Here is a 6,026-nt window from a genome sequence, read left to right on the forward strand (position 1 = left end):
GAGATTTCACCTGAAAGATAAGCTCTAGGACTCCTTTAGCTGTTCTGTACGACATATTCAGGTCAAAGCTCAAAAAATGAGAAGGCTGATATAAATCCTGCCAGTGAAGACCAAGCCTGGGATGTTTCTGATGGGAACAGGGACTGCATTGGGAGCTGGACTCCAGATAATGTGTGTTATGGCTTAGCAGAAAGTCTGTCTGCATTTTGCTCCTGTCTAGAGACTTTGCCTGAGACTACAATTAAGGGCAGCAGATTTATTAATCTGGCAGAAGAAATTTCAAGGCAGTTCAACATTGAGGCAGTGGCATGGCTATTGTTGGGGCTTTTAGCCAGATTTATGTTGAGAACCAAGAGCAAAGAGCCCAACAGGATGATTGAAAACATTGTAAGTTTGGCCAGGGGAAAGTTCCAGTAAACCTGCGGACTGCAGAGATAGAGCTGAGGAGATCTTGATTGCTGAGAAGGAACAGGAGAGTAGAAAAGATGACCTGAGGGCATCACTAGAAGACCTGAGTCTCCACCCTTTGCAGCCTCAAACCTGCAAATGTGAAAGACTTTGCTTTGAGAAGAAAGCCACAGAGCACCATGTTCCAGAATGGCAGCAGTGAAACTTATGGTCCGAAATGGAGGTGGAGGCTGCACCAGGTTCCAAAATAGTGGCACTATAGAGAATTTGTTCCTCAGAATCAGCTTCAGAGTGGTAAGTGATCCAGATACTCCACCCCTACAGCCAAGAGAAAAGCTTTCTTGCAGCAGACCTTGGCATCATCCACATGGCACTGGTTTTAGGCACATGGAGGATGCAAGAGTTCTGAGGTTAAAAAGGCTTCCACCTAGATTTCAGAAGGCCTGGGAGGCCAGGCAGTGTGTCCCTGAGAGGGCAGCATGTGAAGCTGTGAATGAGGAGCCAAAGGTGCACTGGAGACCCCAGAAGTTTGGAAAAGCCAGGAATGTGGATTGTCTTAGGAAAGCTGCAAGAAGGGAGGAAAGCTGCAAGAAGGGAGCAAAGCAGGCCCAAGAGAGAAGCCATGGCAGCTACAACCACAAGAAGTGCCATAGAGGTGGAACCACATGGAGCTCACAGTTTGCCACAGATTGCCTTAGATACTGAATGTGGAGCTATGATGTTTAATGTTTGCCCTGTTGGATTTTGGACTTGTTTTGGTCCCAATGCTTTGTATTCCCTTTTGTACCCTTTGGAATGGTAATGTTTATCTTGTGCCATTGAATGTTGGAAGTGTTCAACTTTTCATTTGTACAAGGGATCACAGCCTAGAGTTTGCCTTAGATCTTGGAGAAGACTTGGGACTTGGACTTTTCAGCAATGCTGAAACTGTTAGGAATTTGGCAACTCTTAGAGATGGACTAAAATGCCTTTTGCACAAAGGGATATGCATGAGTTTTTAGGGGTCAGGGGCAGAGTGCTACGGTTTGTGTCTGGATGTCCCCCTAAATCCTCATGCAGTTATGGGGCAGGCTTCTAGAGTTTATGATTGATCCATGGTCCAATGCTGGGATTTTGTCTGTGAGTGCTACCCACCTAGGGCGGGTAGTTTGCATACAATATAAAGAAGAGAAAGAAGCTTGCTCTCCCCACTGCTCCCCTCTTTTGCTCTTGCTCCTTTTGCTGTTTTCCACTACCATAAACTGTTGTCCTCTGCCATGTACCGCCCTGCCTTAGAGCCAACCAAGTATGGACTGAAACCTCCACAAACTGTAAGCTAAAAAAATCTTTCCTTCCTTAATTTTGGACATTGGGTATTTTGTCTCAGCAGTGAGAGGAAAGTACTTGAGACAAGAATTTACCCTCTTCACAAAAATTAAGCAAAAGTGGATCACATATTTTAATATAAAGTGCAAAACTACAAAACTCCAAGAATATAAATAGAAGAAAATCTAAGTGACCTTGAACTTGACACAATGCCAAAGATATGATCTATAAAAGAAATAAGAAATAAACTAGAGTTCATTGAAATAAAAAAATATTCTGCTCAAGAGACTCTGTCAAGAGAGGAAAAAGACAAGCAACAGACTAGGAGAAGATATTTGCATAAAATATAGCTAATAAGAATGTTGTTAAAAGTATACAAAAATTCTTTTTTATTTATTTTAAAGAGAATAGGAAAAAAATAAAAAGAACAACAGCAAAAATTCTAAAGCTCAACAAAAAGAAAGCCAAAAAGGGCCCAAAGATCTTAGTAGACACATCAATAAAAATGATATTCAAGTGGCAAATAAACATATGAAAAGAAGCTCCACATCATTCTTATAAGGAAAATATAAATTAAAATAACAATGAGAGTCCACCACATGTCCACTAGAATGACCAAACTCCAGAGTTCTGACAATATCAAGAGCAGACACCAGTGAAGGGAAACAAGTGATTATTCACTGCTTGTGAGAATGTAAATGTACATCTACTTTGGAAGCCAGTTTAGTAGTTTTTACAAAACTAAACACACTCTTACTATGCAAGCCAGTAATCACACCACTTCAATAGGAGTTTATAAGTTCTGTTCACATAATAACCTGTACAGTTGTAATGTATTGATAACTGGTGGTCAACTTACAACCCCCAGCTGAACTGAGTAAGCATGGTGCTGGGTGGGGGAGGCACACCTGGGGACTGTTGCCAGCAGCATAAGAGGCAGACCTGGAGAAGAAGAGAGACTTTTGGGAACTAAAGAGGCTCTTGGGAGTTGGTAGAGCTGTAAGGAGCTGTTGGTTGTTTTGGAGGAGCTTGTCATGCTGGCTTTCCTGATGAATTTGGCTATTTTCATCCACTGAGGAGCTTGGGACCTCACTGGCACTGAGAATGACTTTGGTTCACTTTGGGGGAGCTCTGGTCCTCACTCTGAGCATCACTTCCTGGCTCTGGAGGGGAAGATGGTGCACTGCCAGTCTCCTGAGAAGTTTGCTGTGTTGGCTTCCCTGATGGGAACTCGGCCATCTTGATCATTGGAGGAGCTCCGGACCTCACTGTTGCTGAGGATGGCTGTGGTACCTTTCAGGGGAGCTCTGGTTCTTCTGAGCATTGCTTACTGGCTCCAGTGTAGGCCCCTTAGCCTCATAGCACAGATCCTTCATCCTGCTGGCACAGACTTCCTAGATTCCACCACTGACCTTTGGGCATTCACAGCACAGATCCGTGAAATGGGCCTGCATGAGATGTTGTTATGGGCTCTGGACCTCCAGTAGGATTTGTGGGAGGCATTGTTTTGTGCTCCAGATCCTCAGCTGGACTCATGCAGGATATTTCTGTGGGATCCAAGCTCTCAGCTGGATTCTTGGTCTATAGTCTGTGAACAGATTTATTGTACTCTTTTGTATATTGTTCTTTGGGTGCCTACTATAAATAATCATATAAAGTATTTGTCCTGTATTATATTATTGTTCCCCTTGCAAAAATAAGCCCCAAATCAACACAAAATTGGTCCCAGGAGTGGGGCCCAGGACAGGAAAAGGCTCTGCAACAGGTCCATGCAGCTGTTCAGGCTGCTCTGCACCTGGGACCATATGATCCAGCAAATTCTATGGTGCTTGAAGTGTCAGTGGTAGAAAGAGATGCTGTTTGGAGTCTCTGACAGGTCCCTAGGTGAATTGTAGTAGAGACCTTTAGGATTTTGGAGCAAGGCTCTGCCATCATTTGCAGACAACTACTCTCCCTTTGAAAAACAGCTCTTGGCCTGCTACTGGGCCTTAGTGGAAACTGAATGCTTGACCATGGGACACCAGGTCACCATGAGACCTGAGTTGCCTATCATGGCCTGGGTATTATCTGATCCACCGAGTCATAAAGCCAGACATGCACAGCAACAGTCTATCATTAAATGGAAGTGGTATATTCTTGATAGAGCCAGGGCAGGTCCAGAGGGTACCAGTAATTTGCATGAGGAAGTTGCCCAGATGCCTATGGCTCCTACGCCTACTGTAGTGCCTTCTGTTTCCCAGCATGCACCTATGGCCTTGTGGGGTGTGCCGTATGATCAGCTGTCAGAGGACGAGAAGACTAGGGCCTGGTTTACGGATGGCTCTGCACGCTATGCAGGCACCACCCGCAAGTGGACAGCTGCAGCATTGCAGCCCCTTTCTGGGACATCCTTGAGGGACAGTGGTGAAGCGAAATCATCACAGTGGGCAGAACTTTGGGCAGTGTACTTGGTAGTACATTTTGCCTGGCAGGAGAAATGGCCAGATGTGCGACTATATACTGATTTATGGGCCATAGCGAATGGTCTGGCTGGATGGTCAGGGACATGGGAAGAACATAACTGGAAAATTGGTGACAAAGACATTTGGGAAGAGGTATGTGGGTTGACCTCTCCATGTGGGCAAAGGATGTAAAAATATTTGTTTCCCACGTAAATGCTCACCAAAAGGTGACATTGGTAGAAGGAGACTTTAATAATCAAGTAGATAAGATGACCCGGTCTGTGGATAGTGGCCAACATCCTTCTTCAGCTACCCCTGTCATTGCCCGATGGGCTCATGAACAGAGTGGCCATGGTGGCAGGGATGGAGGTTATGCATGGGCTCAGCAACATGGACTCCCACTCACCAAGGCTGATCTGGCTACAGCCACTGCTGAATGCCCAACATGCCAGCAGCAGAGGCCAACACTGAGTCCCCGGTATGGCACCATTCCCCTTGGTGATCAATCTGCAACCTGGTGGCAGGTTGATTATATTGGACCACTTCCATCATGGAAGGGACTACACCTTGTCCTCACTGGTATAGACACATACTCTGGATATGGATTTGCCTTGCTCCATGTAACACTTCCACCAAAACTACCATCCATGGACTCACAGAATGTCTTATCCACCATCATGGGATTCCACATAGCATTGCCTCTGACAAAGGAACACATTTCACAGCCAAAGAAGTGAGGAAATGGGCCCATGCTCGTGGAATTCACTGGTCTTACCATCTTCCTCACAATCCAAAAGCAACTGAATTGATAGAAAGGTGGAAAGGTCTTTTGAAGACAAAATTACAGGGCCATCTAGGTGGCAATAGCTTTCAGGGCTGGGTAAGGTACTTCAAACAGCCATATATGCTTTAAATCAGCATCCATTATATGGCACTGTGTCCCCCATTGCCAGGATTCATGGGTCCAGGAATCAAGGGGTGGAAGTAGGGATGGTACCACTCACCATTACCCCTAGTGATCCACTAGCAAAATTTTTGCTTCCTGTCCCCACGACCTTATGTTCTGCTGGTTTAGAAGTCTTAGTTCCAGAAGGGGGAAGGCTTGCACCAGGAAGCACAACAATGATACCATTGAGCTGGGAGCTAAGATTTCCCCCTGGTCATTTTGGTCTCCTCCTGCCTCTGAGAAAACAAGCTAGAAAGGGAATCACAGTGTTGTCAGGGGTGACTGACCCAGACTCTCAGGGGGAAATTGGACTACTACTCCACAGAGGAGGAAAAGAAGAATATATGTGGAGTGCAGGAGATCCCTTAGGGTGCCTCTTAGTATTACCTTGCCCTATTATTAAAGTCAATGGAAAACTACAACAACCTAATACAGGCACAATGACAAATGGTCCAGAGCCTTCAGGAATGAAATTATGGGTCACTCCACCAGGAAAAGAACCAATACCTGCTGAGGTGCTCACTGAAGGTCAAGAGAATACAGAATGGGTAGTGGAAGAAGGTAATTCTAAATACCAGCTACAGAAAAGAGGATTATAGGGGCTGGGGATTTAGTTCAGTGGCAAAAAGCGCCTTCCTGGAAAGCGCAAGGTCGTGAGTTCAGTTCCTGGTACTGGAGAAAAACCAAAAGAAAAAAAACAAAAAGGTTACTTCCTTATATAAGAAAAGAGGATTATAATGGTATTATTTCTCCCCTAAATAGTGTTAATGTAATATAATGTTGATAGACTTAATACTGGTTCTTCAGGATTGTTAAACCTGTACTATAATGTTTAAATTATGAAATTATAAGTGTAAACATCAACCAAAGAAAATTTACATTCTATTTGGGTAAAGGAATTATTGCATTTCTGTCTGTACGACGGA

The 6,026-nt window shown here is 44.5% G+C and overlaps 1 pseudogene; it reads left to right on the plus strand.

Moving 5' to 3' along the window:
* The first annotated feature begins 597 nt into the window (after window positions 1-597).
* On the plus strand, window positions 598-5,669 carry LOC106148989 (annotated as a pseudogene).
* The last annotated feature ends 357 nt before the right edge of the window (window positions 5,670-6,026 follow it).

Source organism: Chinchilla lanigera, unplaced genomic scaffold, assembly GCF_000276665.1.
Source record: "Chinchilla lanigera isolate Chin_1 unplaced genomic scaffold, ChiLan1.0 scaffold00034, whole genome shotgun sequence".
Taxonomy (NCBI): domain Eukaryota; kingdom Metazoa; phylum Chordata; class Mammalia; order Rodentia; family Chinchillidae; genus Chinchilla; species Chinchilla lanigera.